The 21,243-nt window shown below is 31.7% G+C and overlaps 1 protein-coding gene across 2 annotated transcripts in view; it reads left to right on the plus strand.

Annotated features, from left to right (window-relative positions):
- Positions 1–21,243, plus strand: part of LOC142330086 (uncharacterized) — a 387,582-nt gene that overhangs the window by 148,336 nt on the left and 218,003 nt on the right. The window contains exon 1 of one of the 2 annotated variants that reach the window (XM_075375141.1): positions 4,336–4,496. The exons of the other annotated variant lie outside the window; for it this stretch is intronic. The gene's annotated coding sequence lies outside the window, so the exon portion shown is untranslated. Of the gene's footprint in view, positions 1–4,335; positions 4,497–21,243 lie in introns of those variants that run through there. 2 annotated transcript variants of the gene reach the window in all.

The following is a 21,243-nucleotide window of genomic DNA, read 5'->3' on the forward strand; positions in this document are numbered from 1 at the left end:
TCTAAAATTCGCATCCGTAAATTTGTGGAGCCGCGCTTCTGTAATTTGTTTATAGCGCTATTTACGTGCGGAACCCAAGTTAATCTGATTATTATATACACAGTTTCAACTAAGATGATACAAATAATAAATCTAATTATGTGGCTATTTCGGCAGTATAGTAAACCGGCATTAATAACAGAGGTTACTTCTGTACAAGTTTATTATAAGGTAGAATAGTATTTGTATATTTGCGCTCGTCTAATGTAGTATGTTTATAAAATTCATACCGTTCGTGCCTGTTAAGTTTATGACTTATATGTTGTGCGGTAAATTTCGTGTTGCCGTTAATATCTGTATTGCTGCGTCTAGTTTCTGTACGGTGGATCGTAAAGATCGATTCTGATTTAGTACGTGTATTTGTTCCTTATATAATATGTCGGTGAATTTGTAACCGGTCTGTCCAATATAATATCTATTCCGTTCACTTTAGTATAATTTTTATTGTTCTGGGTGATTTTTTAATTTATTATGTGAACTCTGGTTCCTTTCTCGGTATGCGGGTACCACTTTTTTTCTTGACCAAATTAGCCTCCAAAACATACTTTTAATTAAAATAATCCAATAACCATTTTTTAGATGTGCAATAAAAGTCGGTCTCCGTGGCGCGAGTGGTAGCGTCTCGGCCTTTCATCCTGAGGTCCCGGGTTCGAATCCCGGACAGGCATGACGTTTTCAATGGGTACTTGTCATTCATCTCATCCTCTGAAGTAATACATAACGGTGGTCGCGGAGGTAAAACAAAAAAAAAGTAAAAAATGTATAAAAACATTTTTTTTTTCAAAAATTAATATATTTATTATAAATAGACAATAAGTAAATAAAAAACACAATGCTGCTTATTCACATGTCTTCACTAAGCTGAAATATAAATTAATTTCACAAATATTACTTAATATTTCCTCAAATAAATCGTTATATTTATTATTTTCTCGCCACAAAAATTCACAGAAATACGAATCCAACAATTCACGTCTAGCGCCGCATTCCTTCTAATTGTGATTTTTAGCTCGCAATCATAAACTTTAAATATCTTACGTATGTCCGCCTGTTCTGGATCGACAAAGTTTTTTCTATGATTTACTGTATCGTGTTTGTATATCGTTTCAGGAAAAGTATAGGGACAAGGGAAGCAATTTTAGCGCTCAGATTAATATTAGAAGGAAGATTAAAGAAAAACAAACCGACATATTTGGCATTTCCTAGAAACCTAGAAAAGGCATTCGATAACGTAGACTGGAATAAAATGTTCAGCATTTTAAAAAAAATTGGGGTTCAAATGCAGAGATAGAACAACTGCTAACATTTACAGGATTCAAAGAGCAACAGTAATAATTGAAGAACATAAGAAAGAAGCCGTAATAAGAAAGGGAGTCCGACAAGGATGTTCCCTGTCATCGTTATTTTTTAATCTTTACATAGAACTAGCAGTTAATGAGGTTAAAGAACAATTTAGATTCGGAGTAACAGTGCAAGCTGAAAAGATAAAGATGCTACGGTTTGCTGATGATATAATAATTCTAGCCGAGAGTAAAAAGGATTTAGAAGAAACAATGAACGGCATGGATGAAGTCCTACACAAGAACTATCGCATGAAAATAAACAAGAACAAAACGAAAGTAATGAAATGTAGTAGAAATAACAAAAATGTACCACTGAATGTGAAAATAGGAGGAGAAAAGATTACGGAGGTAGAAGAATTTTGTTATTTGGGAAGTAGAATTACTAAAGATAGACGAAGCAGGAGCGATATAAAATGTCGAATAGCACAGGCGAAACGAACCTTCATTAAAAAATATAATTTGTTTACATCAGAAATTAATTTAAACGTCAGGAAAAAAATTTTTGAAAGTATATGTTTGGAGCGTAGCTTTAAATGGAAGTGAAACTTGGACGATCGGAATACCCGAGAAGAAAAGATTAGAAGCTTTTGAAATGCGGTGCTATAGAAGAATGTTAAAAATCAGACTGGTGGATAAAGCGACAAATGAAGAGGTGTTGCGGGAAATCGATGAAGAAAGAAGCATTTGGAAAAATATATTTAAAAGAAGAGACAGACTTATAGGCTACATATTAAGGCATCCTGAAATAATCGCTTTAATATTGGAGGGACAGGTAGAAGGCAAAAATTGTGCAGGAGGCAACGTTTGCAATATGTAAAATGAATTGTTAGAAATGTAGGATGTAGGGGGTATACCGAAATGAAACGACTGGCAGTAAATAGGGAATGTTGGAGAACTGCATCAAACCAGTCAAATGACTGAAGACAAAAAAAAGTTTGTAAGCCATACCTTCTAAATCTTCTATACTATCACACGCTTTTCATAAATCTGATATGATTTTAGTACCTGGTTCGATTTATGGTACAGTTGTAGAAATTATTGTCTCCTTTGTTCTATCACGAACACCGTACCTGAAACATTTTTTTATGTCACGACAAATCCCGCCAAAATGCCCCTGTTGTAGTAACATTTGTCTTCTATAATATTTTCTTTTAGAAAAAAAGAGACTCATCAATTTCTGCAACGGTTCCAGATCCACCTATTTTTGTCTTATTTTGTAATAAAATTTATGGCACTTATTTCAGTAATAAATATAATAATAATAATTTATGAAAATGTTATTTAGTTATCTATATATATATATATATATATATAAAAATGAATGTTTGTCTGTCTGTATGTCTCTTATGCCTTCCTAAACCGTTCATCCGATAGCGATGAAACTTTGGGGAACGGTTGGACGCATGCCAGGGAAGGTTTCCGAATTCAGCGCTAGGTGGCGCTGAGGTCGTGATATTTAGAATAATTGTTTTTATGTTCCCATTTGGCTCGTATTTAGAATATATATTAGTTACGTGAAAAAAACAATTTTTGCAAATAATGTACCCGCTAGGTGGCTTCGGAGTCGAGATATTTCAGAAAATTGTATTTATGGTCCGATTTGGCTCATATTCAGAATATACTCGTATGTTACTTAAATGGAAATAGATACCTCTGCGAAAAATGGACCCGTTAGATGGCGCTGGAGTCAAGATATTTGGAAAAGTTGCATTTATGGTCTGATTTGGTTCATATTCAGAAAATGTATTAGTTACGTGAAAAGAGATATTTTTGCGAAAAATAGTGTCGCTAGGTGGCACTGAGGTTGAGATATTTAGATAAATTTTATTTATGGACCGGTTTGAATCATATTCAGAATATATATATATATGAAAGTAGAAGTTTTTACAAAAATTATATCCGCTAGGGAGGCGCCGGTTATTCACGAAACAAGCAAACAAACAAATATACAAACAGACTTTCTTTTTCTATATATATATAAAATGCAATGTTGATATATATCTCCTCTATAGACTAAAATACTACTGGACCGATTTTAGCGCGAGAAAAAACAAAAAAAAAAAATAAAAAAGGGAATATTGGAAAAGGGGAAAATGGGAAAAAGGAAAAAGAGGAAACTGTAAAATTGGAAAGAAGGAAATAGCGGAAAAGGGAAGAGGGAAATATAGAAAAAGGGAAAATGGGGAAAAGGGAAATGGAAATGGAAAAGTGAAAAAGAGATAAAGTGAAAGATTAAATTTTGTGAAGTTCGTAGTGTTAATTTTTTTAATGTTTTATCAAACTTTCAATTGTGTTAATTTAATCTATAGATATATATAGCAAATCTAGCAATAGCTACTAAGCATTGCCGGATCTGCTAGTTATATAAATGTACAAATGCGCGTTTTTATTGTTAGTTTTGGAAAAAAAAGTTGTACTCGCTTACCGAAAAAGGTACGAACTTTGTCTTGGGGGAATAAATTTCAAACAGATTATCGTGAAACGGCTAAACGAGGGAAAGGGTAGTCTCCTATTAATGTCAGTGGTTTTAAGCTGGTTAAGATAACGTACGATCAGTTTATTCAGCTAGCTTCATTAAAATCTGTTCATCTTTTCTTATATTGTACAATTAAGATCAAATACAAATGAAGACGACGGAATAATTTGTTTTCAGTGATTTATTAACGCAAACGTAGCGCTGCATATTTTATAGCGAACTTATTTTTAACGTACAGAAACGTTAAAGAAAAATTAAGTTTTGTTTATAAAGTTGATTTTATTATGTATTATATATTGACAAAGTGTTTTTTTTTTATACTTTCTGATATGCGTTATAAATAATTTTACGTCAGCGATTAAAATTTTATTGCGTCGTGTAAATGTAGACCGACGCTATTTAATAATATATTTTGTTATTGTTTTTAATTCCAACACGGGCCATGCCATCTAGTATTGCTTTACTACTGGCTTACTGCGCACGTGCTGCAGTCCGTCATCCCCGTCTCGTAAACAGTTTGGTTGAGCATCGTGTGCTGTGGAGCGGGGTGCGGTGTAGTAATCTACGTATTGTCAGTTACCGCGAAACTTCCTAACTGAAAGGATTGCGCTTCTTCGTATCGTTTGTTTTAAATACAGGTACGTTTTATTAGTTTATGTTAATTTTAAAATATACTGTATTTAATTACATTATGATTATTAGTTTTTCTTTATATATGACAAAACGATGCGATTGTCGTTTATCGATAAAAATTAGATATTTTTTAAACGGGTGATGATTGTTTGTTCAGCGGTGGAATAAGTTTATTTTAAATAATTTATTCTCTCTCTATCTCTCTCTCTCTCTCTCTCTCTCTCTATATATATATATATATATATATATATTTATTTATTTATTTATTGAAGCTTTTATGTACTTTCGTAATGGTTACGTTTTAATTTTTGCTAACGTTATTAATTACTTTCTCACTATAACGGAAGTTATTACAGCGGCGAACTTTTTCGACTTGAATTCTATAGTTTTTATCTTTGAATTAATTTTAATCGACTTTGTTACATGTATCCGGTTAAGTGTGTGCGTGCGTGTGTGCCTAGTTGTGGAAGCAAATTTATAATTATGTTAGCTGAAGAACCAACAAAATATTTTTTGTTGAGAGCCTGTTTGTGTTATCGTTTACACACAGTTTAATAAAAAAAAAAAAAAAACACTAATTCTAGGATAATATGAAAGGAATAAAGTGCAAACGTACAAATATTTAAAATAAAGTATGAAATTTTTTGTCTGTTGAATTATCGCAAAGCCCTCCGTTAAAGTATAACTAAAATGAATAATGACCTGCCTCGAATCCTTGAGCCGATCATTGTAACCCTCTTCACAGACTACACAACTATATGTGTATCAGAAGATAATTATTTAAAAGTACTTGAAAATTCTAAAATAGCGGTTCAAAATTATTCACCGGATGGATTGTAACCATCTTAACTTTAAATAACAAGTCGCATCGTTCTTGTTAGTTAGACTAACATTACTGTTAGCATAGACAGAATTGTCATTAAGTACTTCTGTTGCCCGTAAAGCAAAATTTTTGGTCGTTCTGTTACACGACGAGAGTTTTCACGGGATGATTGTAACATGTCAAATCGTACTAATTTACTGCGAAGTACCTTATTAAGATACTAAGTTTTTTATCGTTATTAAATATTTCTTACGGTTATGTATATTCCTCTCTTAAATATAATGTCATCTCTTGGGAGTCTATTAAAATCAAACCAAATTTTCAAGATACAAAAACGGGCTGTCAAATCGTTATCGGGTGCCCTTGAATCGTGTAAATATTTTTAAAAAGTGTAATGTGTTAATTTACTTTCGTGTTTAAATTTATGAATGTACAGTGGGTACTAAATAATCACTTTTATTTAAAAATCTGATGTGGAAACCACATGACTTCCTTGTACGTCAATTAAATTATATATACACATTTTTTTTTTTTTTTAATGAAAGGCACATAAAATTTTATTTCATTAACTTTTGATATTTTTTCATTTTTTTTTATTGTTATTATTGAATTATTATTTATCGTAAATTTTTTTACAAAAAGAGTTAATAATTATTAATAAATCAACATATCTAAATTTAAAAAAAAGTCAAAAAAAGGAGATGAGGTCTTATTCGAATCGATATGCCTTCCCCTTGTAAGATCCAAATTTTTCAATAATTAAAATTTTATTTGACTATAACTTTGGAACCAATGAAAATAAGTACCGCTTATGATATATCGTTATAAAGGTTTGGAAAAAGTCCAAAACTCAAATTTTTGAATTTTGAGCCTTTTTTGGACACTTTTGGTTCAGTGGATCGCAATCAAAAGAGGAGGTGCACAACTAGATGTTACGAAAATCCTAAATATCAACATCCTACGGCTGATCGTTTTTGAGTTATGCGAGATACATACGTACGTACAGACGTCACGCCGAAACTAGTCAAAATGGAAATTTCCGTTGAAATCTGAAAACCGAATTTTTTCGCGATCACAATACTTCCTTTACTTCGTGCAAGGAAGTAAAAATAATAATAATCACCTTTACCGTACCAAACGACAGATTGGTTTTCGTATTACGTAACAATAATTTGGCGTACGGGAAAGAGCCTTACTATATTTCGGTTGTCATTTTTAATAAATTACCGAACTATTTTAAAAATCTATTCCCATCGATTTATTTAAAATGCAATTAAAACATTTTCTTGAATAGAAAAATTATTACTCTGTCGATGAATTTTAATATAATACTAATTACAAAAAAAAAATTATATTTTTGTTCAACGCGTACGTAGATGTGTATTTAAAGTAATTTTAAATGAAGCATTCCGAATCGTAAGCTATTTTCTAGTAATTTTTTTATATTTATTGTATTTATCTTAACATGATTTCACGTATTAAATTTTAAATAATTATTATGGGATTTAATCGTCGCATTTTTATCGTACGATTTAGGTTTTTATATTTACAATAATTATCGTATTGTATCGCGTGATCAATATAGTAAATTATTAGTACAGATCAGAGAATAGATGTATTTATTTATTTTTTGAGAAACGTTAATTTTTTTGCAGTCTGATTTAAATTTGTTCTTTTGATTGTTTTGTGTTTTCACCGATCGTTTCGGTATGCGATATTGTAACACGATATCGTTAGTAATATTGTTTGCCCGTACTTGTAACCGTGTCCTTTTTCAGTTATAGTATTTTAAACATTTATTATGAAGAAAATGCAAATACGTATATATCGTACAGATAAAAATACGGATTTAATTTTCGGTACTGTAACCGGTAACGGATCTACATAAAACATCGTCGATTGTAAAACGTGAATTTTTTTGAAACGTAGCCTATATCGTCAGAAATGATTAACATCATATATCGATTGTACTTAGGTACAAATAAAGATCGGTGCCGACTATTTACTGAAATAAAATGGAAAACAAAATTACTGTCAAAACCTGTCTACAAAGTTTTTACTTAAAATCTAAACGTAGAAGGACGTTATGATTATTATGACGTCAAACAATTATTATTAATAGATTGTGGAAAATCCCGATGAGGGGGGTGGGGTGCAAAAATAGTATACAGTTATAGAGTTCTAGAGTTTTCTTTATTTGTAGTTGTAATGTTATGAAAAAAAAAACAGTATATTTAGGAGAACACGATTAGAATTCAGTACAATCTGTGAGGTATTTAAATCGCCGGGCCTTCAGCATTTACAGATTCCTGCAGTCTAGTTTCTACACTCAAGCGCACATTTGCATAGAGGTTTTTATCAGTATTAATTTCTTAGCACGCGTTATAATTATCCCATATGATATTTATAATGTCATCAATAGTGCGTGGTTTCCGCGTAAACACTTCATCTTTTACAACACCCCCAAAAGAAAAAGTCCATCGGAGTGAGCTCCTGTGACCGTGGTGGAGGCCTTGGTCCTCGTCGACCTATCCAAAGATTGGGTAAATGTTGTTAAGAAATGTCCGTTCGGACTATTTGGGCATAGCGGGGAGGAGCTCCATCTCGCTGGAGGTCGAACTCGTCATTTTCATATTGTTGCTGTAATTGTGTTTCGTAGCGTGTTAAGATACTGGTCGTGGTTAACAGTTCCGTGAAAAAAAAAAATAGGCCCGATGACCCCTTTACATGAAAGGCTCGCCCAAAGTGTAACCCCAGGTTGATTCAATTGTTAAAATGTTACATGCGGGTTTTCTCTTGTGTAATAAACGCAGTTATGCCTATTAACAGCGCTTGAAAATTTAAAAATCGTCGGACCAAGACGCTTTGCGAACGATGCCACCGTCTTGTCTTTCTGCATTCAACATTACCTCGCAGAATTGTAATCGTCGATCTGGATGGTCTTCTGATAATCCACGAATTAATCTTGGCCGATACGTTTTCAAACCGAAACGTCGCATTAGACCCTCCAAAGATCGTGGAATGACTTAATTTACGAGAACTCTTCCCTTTGATTATTTTGGGCTTTGGATAAATGCCTATGCAATTAACATGTCATCGTCTTAGGAAGTAACGCTGACCGGTCGACCGCTCTTTGGCACATTACAGATGGAGCCGGTTGCATCAAATTTATTGTGTAATTCTGTAAATTGTGTAAAAAAGTCTAATTGGCGAAGGCGTATCAAATTCTGTTGTCTATTTTCGTTAAACCATTTCAGCATTCGCAGTCTTGTTTGACTCTCCGCTTCTGTTGGTCGATGGTTAAATTACTAGCCGTGATTATCTGAAAAATATGTAAGTCATTAAGTAACTTACTAATTAAGTACCTGATTAAGTAAGTAATAATTAAGTAAGAAATAATAAATCGAGTAATACCTATTATAACTGTACGCCTATTTTTGCACTCCTCGGTATAAATTATATAAATAGATATATTTATTGACGAATAAACACCGCTGACAAAACCTTAAAACAACAATTTTTAGGAAAAGCGTTCAGAAGATAAAATTATAAAAATAAAAACCACTATTGTCTTTTCAGGCGACCCCGATAGAAGTTTTGTTTTTATGCTAAATTTGCGCTTTTTATTGAGATCGTCTGAAAACTTCAGTTTGTATTTGTTCTTTTTACGTTTTTATTTTCTAGAAATACTCGTAATATTCTAGAAATACTCGTTTATTCGTCAGTGAATATTTCTATTTTTAAATTTATATATTTTATTATTTTTACTTAACCGTCTGTAGCTCTATAACCGCTCAACGGTAACTATAAAGGGAACGCTTAACGGATCAGTAAAAATTTTGGGCACCGGATTTATTAAAAATTTAGATGTTTCAAGAACCCCTTAATCGAAAAAACACAAAAAATCTATAGGAATTTTCAGAAGATGAATAGAAAAACGACTTAAGGAAGATGTATGTATAAATACGTGTGTAAGAAGTGTATTATTACCGGAAAGGCGCAATATAGAATCTTCGAAAATAGGTAAAAAAATTATATATATATATATATATATATATATAATTTTTTATGTATATATATATGGGGCATGGAAGATATTAAATTTTGGACAAAATTAAAGAATGGTGAGGGGTAGTTTTCGCGATTTTTATAACTAGTGACTTTTTTACAGTCGTAAAAAATTGATTGAAATTTAGCACCTTCATCTTACTAAAGTTCAGTCGGTTTTCTACGACCAGTAGATTATAGTTAGATTGTACCGGTAGATTATAATTAAAATAAAGAGGTTATTTAAAATTTCAAAGTTTTAAGTCAATCGGATCTAAGGGTGGGAGATATTCAACATTATTTCTGAACATTACATTAAAAATAATTTTATTTCTTTTTATATTCCTAACGTGTTACGTTGAAGTCTGTCAACTAGTGAACGATAAGCGATCCTTCTGTAGGTCCAATGAAATGACAGTAATAACTATGACATGTAAATGAGGTGTATGTAGGCTTTTTACGGATTCAGGCCGACCGTTCCTGAGACGTGTAGGTAATTGAACCCCGATTACCAAAGTACTCCGGTATCCACCGTCTAGTATTCAAATCCGTATATGAAAGCCACCAACGTTTACTGGGATATCAACCTCGGAAACTTCAAATTTTGAAAATCAGCTGTTGCATAACCGATTTAAAAATAATTTGACTAAAAAGTTGAAATTGAGCACAATTATTTGGTTTAATTAATAGATTAAAAAATAAATATACATATATATTTATCTATCACAGCTTAGGCCTGATTTTCGATCCTACGAAACAAGGGGGCGTCACAGTATCCTCATTTCTTTTTAATAAATGATTATTTTTTTAAGCCTCGTTGGTTAACGCGTTGCACCACATCCGACCGACTAATTGAAGTAAATAAACTTTTAAGCCTTAAAAAAATGGAAGTTAACGGGACCCGTACTTTAAATATCAATTTGTTTAAACTTTATTTTCAAAATTAAAAATCCAACTGTATCTGGTATTAATGTAAACGACGTGGGATTTTTTTTTTTTTTTTTTTTTTTAAAAAAGGTTGTCCTGTGGTCCTTGACTTAAGAATTGAAAAAACGTAGAATTTTTTATTATTTCTGATACTTCGGTTTTCCAAGTTGTATGTGTATTAAAAATGTTATTCGAGGTAGCTGATGGGTAAGACGGTTAAATGCGACCGTAATTATTTTTATTAATAAACTTCGAGTTTTTCAACAAATACACTACAAATTTTGAGAATGAATATTCTCAGAATGAGAATGAAATATTCTCATTTAGTTTAGGGGTTCAAATGAGACCGAACATTTTTTACTAAAAGTTGTAATTTTTTTTTCAATTATACTTCTAATACTACATACTTAGTGTATTATTAAGGAAAAATATCATTTGATCAAGGAGGTTAAATTGTATTCAAATTTTTTATTTATGATTTTGATCTTTTTCGCAATTTTATTTGAAATATTTTATAATTAAGTCGTTATAAAAAAAAACCCTAAGCGTATTTGAAATAAAAGTCTGTCAAAAGCAAACCTGGCCAAGTTATGCAACCCTTGGCGACCTTAAAAAAAAGTGTATTTTGTTTGTGAAAAATGGAAAATAAGTAAGAAAAATCGATATTTGGTATAAAATGAGTATTTCTAGAAAAGGAAAATACGGAATAAAAATTAAAATTGATGAAGTCAATCGCGAAAAGGTTAACTTTAACATTTTGTGAAAGCTAAAACAAAATTGATTATTTAGGGAATTTTTTTAGTGGAAAATACTAACCTCGTAGTTTATTTTAAAATTAGTTTAAAGCTATTATCTATAAGCTTTTAACGGTTGCAGACGTACCTGTAAATGTACAGTTATATAAACTACTTGTAGGTAGTGCGCTTGTATTTTTTATCGTCTTGTAGTAAAAACTTTATTTTTACGATGAAACGAGTCGAGTCGTCTTGAATTACAAATGAAAGTACGTTATGTATACCGTTATAGGATTCTGTTCTACCGCCTCCTATATTTTTATTGTGCTTGTGAAATATGGATACAAAGGAAGTTTGTTTTTCTGGATGCTTACAGTTATCTACAATGGATTTTTTGATTCAGGTCCGTACGAAACTGCGTCCTTTGTGCGAGTTTTGTAGCCATTTATATTTTGTTACATGAATGGATCACCAGGTAAGTTATATCGTTATTTAACACTCGAATGTAGAATAGGGGTCCAGAAGAAGCCGTTAGTGTTAGATTAAGAATTCGTTAGCGTTAAAATATAAACGCTTTTGAGAAACTTTTATAAAAAAATCTTATATGGACTTCCTTGTACGCTTATTAAAGTACATATACACATTTATAGGTAGATTTCATAAAAAAGCTACTTCTTGTAATGGGTACCGTGATTCGACTTCCGAAAAATTTCGACATATCTTCTTGTTTTACATCCCCCAGACCCCAAAACCATAGTCAGCTCAAAAGTTTATATATAGGTATATATATATATATATATATATATATATATATATATATATATATATATTTTACTTTCTTGTGGACACGATAACTGCCGTAATTTTGCGCCAATCACTTTCAAATTGATACATAAAATATAACGACCCAAAATCTCGATCGAGATCGTTAATGGGAAAAATCAGACCATCGGGGTAGAAATGGCGGGGTGGGGGGCCTTTTTAAAAAAAAATCGCTACAAATTTCTTATTAAGTAAAATATCGAAGTTGTTTAAAGTTCCTGCTATTCTTTGGATAAGGATGTAAAACCTGTTTAAGTAAAGTTTTTTTATATAACCAACCATTGGTGCAGGGAGTGGAAAAACGGGATTTCTAAGACAAAAAAACCCATACCTACCTTAATAGGCACAGTATCGAATCGGTTTAAGGTGGTCGTTAGTCCTCTAAACATTACCTAAAACTTTTGTCTGAAACATTTTTTGGTACTTACGTATTAACGCCACCGCAGCTACAGCTTTATTTAAAAACAAAGTAGTCGATCGGATTTCGGTGGAAAATGGGTCGATATAGAGTTTAACATAAATAAATAAATATTTATTTTATAAATGTAATTTAACCAAACTTAACCTACGCTCGCTTCGCTCGCTAACCTTGACTAATTAACACAGTAATTTTTTGAGTATTTATTTAATAACAATTACAATTATTTATTATTTAAATAATCAAATTGCAATAATTACTGAATTTATTAAACAAATACTCAAAAAGTTACGGTGTTAATTAGTCAAGGTTAGCGAGCGTAGGTTAAGTTTGATTAAATTATATTTATAAAATAAATAAATATAAATAACCATTTATATTCTGTTTTGAATCTGTTTCGGCCCATTTTCCATCGAAATCCGATCGACTACTTTGTTTTTAAATAAAGCTGTAGCTGCGGTGGCGTTAATACGTAAGTACCTAATTTTTAATACGACCAACGCTTACGGCAAGGGATAACCAAAATATTGCTGGAATTGTAAGATGGGGTTTGTCGTATGCTAAACATGTCAGACCTTTTTTCACTTGCAACCGTTGTCGTATTGAGTAAATTTGAAGTTTTTCTTAACTTTAAGGTGGACATTATTTTTATCCCCTACTTAGCACCGGTGAAATCTACTCCGACTTCCGGCGTGCCGAAAAGAATTTTTTTAAAAATGAAAAGTATATAAAATTTTATTTCATTAATAACTTCTGATATTTTTTCATATTTTTTTTATTGTTATTATTGAATTATTATTTATCTTAAACATTTTTTATATTTCAGAGGTTAATAAGTATTAATAAATCAATATATTTAAGTAAAAAAAAAAAAAAAAAAAAAAAATGAAATGAAGTGTGATTCGAACTGATGTGCATTCCCCTTGATGTAAGATCCAAATATTTCATTAATTAAAATTTTATTTTGTTATAACTCTGGAACCGATGAAGTTAAGTACCACTTATGTTAAATTGTTGAAAAGCTCTTAAAGAAACTTATTACTCCAGTTAAGAAAAAGTCCAAAACCTAATTTTTTTGGGGTTTTTTGGTTCAGCCGATTGCAATCAAAAGGAGAGGTGCATAAGTAGATGTTACAACAGTCCCAAATCCAAAATTTCCTACGGTAATTCTTTTTGATTTATGCGAGCTACATACGTACGTATGTACAGACGTCACGCCGAAACTAGTTAAAATAGATTCAGGGATTTTTCCTTTACTTCGTACAAGGAAGCAAAAAAGAATGGATAATGATTTAAAAAATAGTTTTTTTGAATTTATTGTAATTTCTGATACTTTATGTAATTCAAATTGTAACTGTTATATGAGGTAGCTGTCAAATAACGGTATCAGTTAGGATCCTGTATTTTTACAAAAAATGTTTGATATTTTTCTCGATTATAATTTTAATTATTTCATAATCCTGCGGTAAAAAATTCATTTGATCAAAGAGGTGAAATTGAACCCAAATTTGTTTACTAAACATTTTGTTTTTTTTTTCGCGATTTTACAATAAATATTTTATAATTTTAATATTTACAAACCGGTATGGAGTTTTAGCAGTAAAATTCCCTTAAGGGCAAAGCCCGGAAAGTCATGCTTTTTGCCGGCTTTTTTTAAATTTTTTCAGGATATATGAATTCTTTTTTTTTAACGCCAGTCGCCACTTCCTGATTTCGGATTACGTGTAATTTATTTTAGAATTGTACATGTTGATATTAAAAATAATTACGGTGTTTGTACAGTTCATGTTGTTTGGTCTGACGAACTTAAAATATATTACAATCTACAGAGTTAATTTTATTTACTTTATTTTTATTAATATAAACTGTTACGATTATTATTCGTTATGTCGTTATTAATCTTTTCATTTTTTATTGCTTGTTATATGATTATCAATAAAAAAAAAAAAAATTATTTTATTTGCTCAAAAAAAAAAGGATTTTACAATCTGAAGAACATCAGATTTGATTAACTTCTAGTAATTCTTTTTTCTGCTAGTAATATATATTCTGCTTATATATATATATATATATGCATGTACGTATGTGTGTGTGTTTTTTCGTGTGTTGTGTATAAAATATGTCACTTAAAATATATCATGAGTTATGGCTACGCATTGCATTTATAACGTTCTGCCGTTATCGAAGGAGAGCCGTGCACACATACATACGCCGTGTTAGACGGGAAGGGTGTGAGTGAGAGAAAGAACGAGTGAGAAAGATGCACATATAAACACATAAACCATTTTTTTTTTTTAGTTTACTTTATTTGCTACTTACAGCCTAATTACAGTTAATGGTACGTTCTTTAATGTGGTTGTTACAAGAAAAGGAATCGGTTAAACCTCACTGTAAACATTTATTCTCTATTTTTATGGCTTTTTAACACTCGCTTGTTTTTTCTTTCTTTTGTTTCCTTTTCTTTTTACGCCCGCCCTCCTTTAAGATAAAAGCTAGAACGATGAATCGGTGACCTGTAGGTATTTCTCTTTCTTCGTTTACCGTCCTTTTTCATCGAAGCAGTTTTTTTTATATATCGGTTTCTCTATATGAGGGTACTCGAAATAACGAGTGCGTGTTTTACCGTAATATTCAGTAAGCTTATTTTTAGACTTTTTTTTTTTTTATGTCGATAAATATCTTGAATGAGATAACAGCCATTTTTCTCCCGATATCCTTTTATTAGTTTTTTTTTATCTTCAGTCATTTGACTGGTTTGATGCAGCTCTCCAAGATTCCCTAACTAGTGCTAGTCGTTTCATTTCAGTATACCCTCTACATCCTACATCCCTAAAAATTTGTTTTACATATTCCAAATGTGGCCTGCCTACACAATTTTTTCCTTCTACCTGTCCTTCCAATATTAAAGCGACTATTCCAGGATGCCTTAGTATGTGGCCTATAAGTCTGTCTCTTCTTTTAACTATATTTTTCCAAATGATTTTTTCTTCATCTATTTGCCGCAATACCTCTTCATTTGTCATCACATTTCATATAGCACCACATTTCAAAAGCTTCTAATCTTTTCTTCTCAGATACTCCGATCGTCCAAGTTTCACTACCATATAAAGAGACACTCCAAACATATACTTTCAAAAATCTTTTCCTGACATTTAAATTAATTTTTGATGTAAACAAATTATATTTCTTACTGAAGGCTCGTTTCGCTTGTGCTATTCGGCATTTTGCTCCTGCTTCGTCCATCTTTAATAATTCTACTTCCCAAATAACAAACTTCTTCTACCTCCGTAATATTTTCACCTCCTATTTTCACATTCAGCGGTCCATCTTTGTTATTTCTACTACATTTCAGTAGTTTTGTTTTGTTCTTGTTTATTTAATGGGATAGTTCTTGCGTAGGACTTCATCTATGCCATTCATTGTTTCTTCTAAATACTTTTTAGTATCAGCTAGAATTACTATATCATCAGCAAATCGTAGCATCTTTATCTTTTCACCTTGTACTGTTACTCCGAATCTAAATTGTTCTTTAACATCATTAACTGCTAGTTCCATGTAAAGATTAAAAAGTAACGGAGACAGGGAACATCCTTGTCGGACTCCCTTTCTTATTACGGCTTCTTTCTTATGTTCTTCAATTATTACTGTTGCTGTTTGGTTCCTGTACATTGTTAGCAATTTTAATAGTTACGGTAATTATTTCGTTATTCGTAAATTTTCTTTATTTAGTACAAATATTTCTTTTTGTTTTTTTTTGAGCGCTAGTCGCCACTTCATGATTTCGGATTACGTGTAATAGTTTTCATACCTCGTTTATAACGAATCACGGTATTTAATAAATCGCTGTTAATAGACGAGACGATATAGTTTTATTCCGAATAGAAATATATATCCTCAGAAATTTTATGTACCGTTTAATAATCATAATATGATACATATTACCAGTGAATTTTCGTGAAAGAGCGATTTCGAGGTTTTATACTTCATACGTAAATCAGAATGTACGTTCGTTTGCTTGCGACGATTTTCGCTCAGAAGTCAGTAAACTCTGGGCCGACTTGAATTATTAATCCAACAATACTTTCATTGAAATTTAAGGACGGTTTTGGGCTTATTTTTATCCAAACGAATTCGTTATTAGGTGAGTAATGAAACTTAATCAGTGAGCCTGCCATATCTTGTAACGGTATTTTTCTTGCAGTAATATTCTTAATCGCTCGTTAAATCACTTTCTTTAAGTGGTTGTTTTTACCGATTCCTACGAGTTAAATTTTGAAAAATTCGACGGGCGTTCAGAAAAATCTCGGCCTGGATAAAACAAAATTTTTCAGGATTTTTATTTTATTTTTGAACGGCTACTTTTTCGTTTTACGCCCCCCCCCCCCCACTTTTTTCGTATTTTTTTACATAAATATTACTTAGTATAGCATGTTTTATAATAATGTGGTCGAATAAAATATTAGAGAAATACCGTAGTAACCCTGTAAGTCGATAAAAATAACCCGTTATTGTTTATAATTATAGATATAATCTAAGCAAACTTAGCCTTAGCCTACGCTCTCTTCCCTCGCTATTCTGGACTAATTAACAGTAATGTTTTCATTATTTAAGTAATAAATAATTGCAGTAATTACTGAATTTATTATTTAAATTATCAAAACATTACTGTTAATTAGTCAAGGTTAGCGAGCGTAGGTTAAGTTGATTTGGAAGAATTGTGCCTCTATTGTACTTTCTTTTTGAAAATGAGGACTCGTCTATTTCTACCGTCGTTCCTGGAACCCTACCTTCTTTGGGTTTTTTAGTAAATTATCAGCGCGCGCGCGTACACACTCACTCACTCACAGAAACCGCTCTCAGATACATTTTCCAACCTGTTATTGTTTCACTTGACATTAACCTACGCTCGCTTCACTCGGTAACCTTAACTGATTTATTCATATGGTTAAAATGACCGGTATAAAATAGCATGTTAGTGCATTTTCTCGAATGTTTTATTCATCAATTATCATAAAACATGCTATATTAAGTAATTTTTATGTTAAAAAATGCGAAAAAAGTGGAGAGGGTAAAACGAAAAAGTACCTTTGAACGTAGTCACCTTGTATTTCGATACATTTACACCAGCGAATTTCCGACTTCTGATCAATATAATGCGATAACTATGTAAAATAAGAGGTTGTCTCGGCTTTGAGCTTCTCATTTGAAGTGAATTTTCGTCCGGCGAGCCATTTCTTCAGGTTTGAGAAGAGGAAGAAATCGCTGAGAGCTAAATCCGACAAATACTGGACATGTGGAAGCGCTTCGAAACTTAGGTTATGGAGTTTGCTGCAACAATCGGACACGTGTATGCAGGCTCGTTATCTTGGTGAAAAATCGCTTTCTTGGCCAGGATGTCGGTGAAGGCTTACCCTTGAATAGTACCCTTAAAATAATTAATAATTTTTGTATTCTACAAGACGTTGCGATCGCATACACAACCAGGGAGTCCATGAAGTTACTGAAAGAGATTTTTGGAGGTTGAATCTTACCGTGCGAGGTTTTTGGCCTCTCGATCTCTAGATCTTAACCCGTCGGATCTTTACTGCCGGGTTATTTAAAAAGTAATGTCAAAAGTAAAATCAGCTTATTGTAATGAGCCCGTACAACTTAGGCTAATTATGAAGTGTGCAATTGTTCGCTCAAATAGGCTGGTTTCATCCGGGCTTATTGCATCAGCCGGCCTCCGTGGTGCGAGTGGTAGCATGATATTTTCACACACGCTACAAATCATCCGTGTCATCCTCTGAAGCAATACCTAACAATGGTCCCGGAAGTTAAACAAAAAAAAAGGTAAGGCTTATTGCACTAAGCCCAAGGTTGTGAAGGCTTATTAAAACGTAAGCAGGTAAAACCATTACGCTAACTGGTGCTTACTTTAGTGAACTTTTGAATTAGATATAAATTACTTGGGTAAGAAAGAGGTAATTTAAAAACTACGAAAGAGTAATTTTTTTAAGGAATTATTATTATTCAACAAAAATTATGTATTAATTGTCATTGTTCTCGTAAACAAGTTGTTAAAATGAATATTAAATCTACGAAATATATATATAAGAAGCATATATGTTGAAAATGTATAATATAATTCTGAGAAAATTAATGTAAATTAAAAGAAACTGAAAAGTTTACGAAATTCTTCGTTTTTTATTGAAAATAAAACGGACAAGGAACAAGGAAAAAAAATTTGATTCAGATTCGAAAGCGCTGACCATCAGTATTATTGAAATTAAACAGAAAAAAATTTCGTACATTTATCACAGTAGATTAATAATTATAAATTGTAATTATTCGAATATCTGGATGAATGAGATTTGAGTAAATTTGTTTGAAATGTGAGGGATGTTTACAGACATCATTTTTAATTACCTTTGTATATATAATATTTTTTTTTTTTTGTCTTCAGTCATTTGACTGGTTTGATGCAGCTCTCCAAGATTCCCTATCTAGTGCTAGTCGTTTCATTTCAGTATACCCTCTACATCCTACATCCCCAACAATTTGTTTTACATACTCCAAACGTGGCCTGCCTACACAATTTTTCCCTTCTACCTGTCCTTCCAATATTAAAGCGACTATTCCAGGATGCCTTAATATGTGGCCTATAAGTCTGTCTCTTCTTTTAACTATATTTTTCCAAATGATTTTTTCTTCATCTATTTGCCGCAATACCTCTTCATTTGTCACTTTATCCACCCGTCTGATTTTTAACATTCTCCTATAGCACCACATTTCAAAAGCTTCTAATCTTTTCTTCTCATATACTCCGATCGTCCAAGTTTCACTTCCATATAAAGCGACACTCCAAACATACACTTTCAAAAATCTTTTCCTGACATTTAAATTAATTTTTGATGTAAACAAATTATATTTCTGACTGAAGGCTCGTTTAGCTTGTGCTATTCGGCATTTTATATCGCTCCTGCTTCGTCCATCTTTAGTAATTTTACTTCCCAAATAACAAAATTCTTCTACCTCCATAATCTTTTCTCCTCCTATTTTCACATTCAGCGTCCATCTTTGTTATTTCTACTACATTTCATTCCTTTGGTTTTGTTCTTGTTTATTTTCACGCGATAGTTCTTGCGTAGGACTTCATCTATGCCGTTCATTGTTTCTTCTAAATCCTTTTTACTCTCGGCTAGAATTACTATATCATCAGCAAATCGTAGCATCTTTATCTTTTCACCTTGTACTGTTACTCCGAATCTAAATTGTACTTTAACATCATTAACTGCTAGTTCCATGTAAAGATTAAAAAGTAACGGAGATAGGGAACATCCTTGTCGGACTCCCTTTCTTATTACGGCTTCTTTCTTATGTTCTTCAATTGTTATTGTTGCTGTTTGGTTCCTGTACATGTTAGCAATTGTTCTTCTATCTCTGTATTTGAACCCTAATTTTTTTAAAATGCTGAACATTTTATTCCAGTCTACGTTATCGAAAGCCTTTTCTAGGTCTATAAACGCCAAGTATGTCGGTTTGTTTTTCTTTAATCTTCCTTCTACTATTAATCTGAGGCCTAAAATTGCTTCCTTTGTCCCTATATTTTTCCTGAAACCAAATTGGTCTTCTCCTAACACTTCTTCCACTCTCCTCTCTAATATACTCTCCACACTCTCTAATATAGTATTTAAAAACTTTATTATTTTTGTCATTAATTATTGTTTATTTATATATTATTAATTTATTTATTTGAATGTTTATTTTGATTTTTTTTTTAATATAACGAAATCCTAACTTTCTTAGTTATAACTAAGAAAGATTAGATAACTTTATTAGTTATATGAAAATCTTTTGCGATCTTGTTATAAATTTAATTTACTTAGTACTAGATTGCAGGTTCAGATGTGTCCAGTTCTGTTGTGCAAAACCCACCGGGTTGGTCTAGTAGTGAACGCGTCTTCCCAAATTAGCCGATTTGGAAGTCGAGAGTTCCAGTGTTCAAGTCCTAGTAAAGTCGGTTATTTTTCACGGATTTGAATACTAAATCGTGAATACCGGTGTTCTTTGGTGGTTGGGTTTCAATTAACCATACATCTCAGGAACGGTCGAACTGAGACTAGAAGACTACACTTCATTTATACTCATACATCCCCTTTCATCCTCTGAAGTATTAGCTGAATGGTAATTACCGGAGGCCAAACAGGAAAAAGAAAGAAAGTTCTGTTGTGTAAATGTATCAAAGATTTATTATAACTTTCAAAATTACTGAACAAAACATATTTGTAAAAACACAAGACAGATATGAGAGTTTCGTTAAATTCATATCGACGAAGTTCTTTACTTAAGATGAGATGCGTTCTTTATTTTCTTTATTAAAAAAGTAAAATATTTTTAGTTCGATACTCTTCTAACTTTTTTTAATTTAAAAATCTGATTGGATAACACGTAACCTTCTGATACTCTTATTAAATTACTTCTACAAAACTTTTTAAAATGAAAAGTACACAAAATTCTATTTCATTAAAAACTTCTATTTTTTTAATTTTTTGTTTGTTTTGTTATTATTGAATTATTCATCGTAAATTTTTTTTACAATCAGAGGTTAATAATTATTAATAAATCAATATATTTAAATTAAAAAATAAATAAAAAAAAGAGATGAAGTCGGATTCAACCGATGTCCCTTCCCCTAATATCCATCTATTTCATTAATTAAAATTTTATCTGGCTATAATTCTGAACCGATGAAAATAAGTACCGGTTATGATATATCGTAGAAAAGCTCTCAATGAGGGCTTATTACTGCAATTAAGAAAAAGTCAAAAATCCAATTTTTTTTTTTGGATTTAGGGCTTTTTTGGACTCTTTTGGTTCAGTCGAATGCAGTCAAAAGGAGGTGCCACAACTACAAGTTACAAGAGTACTTAATCCAAAATTTCATCGTTGTACGGTTAATCGTTTTTGAGTTATGCGAGATGCATATATACGTACGTACG

This window comes from Lycorma delicatula, chromosome 9 (assembly GCF_047948215.1).
Source record: "Lycorma delicatula isolate Av1 chromosome 9, ASM4794821v1, whole genome shotgun sequence".
In the NCBI taxonomy this organism is placed as follows: Eukaryota; Metazoa; Arthropoda; class Insecta; order Hemiptera; family Fulgoridae; genus Lycorma; species Lycorma delicatula.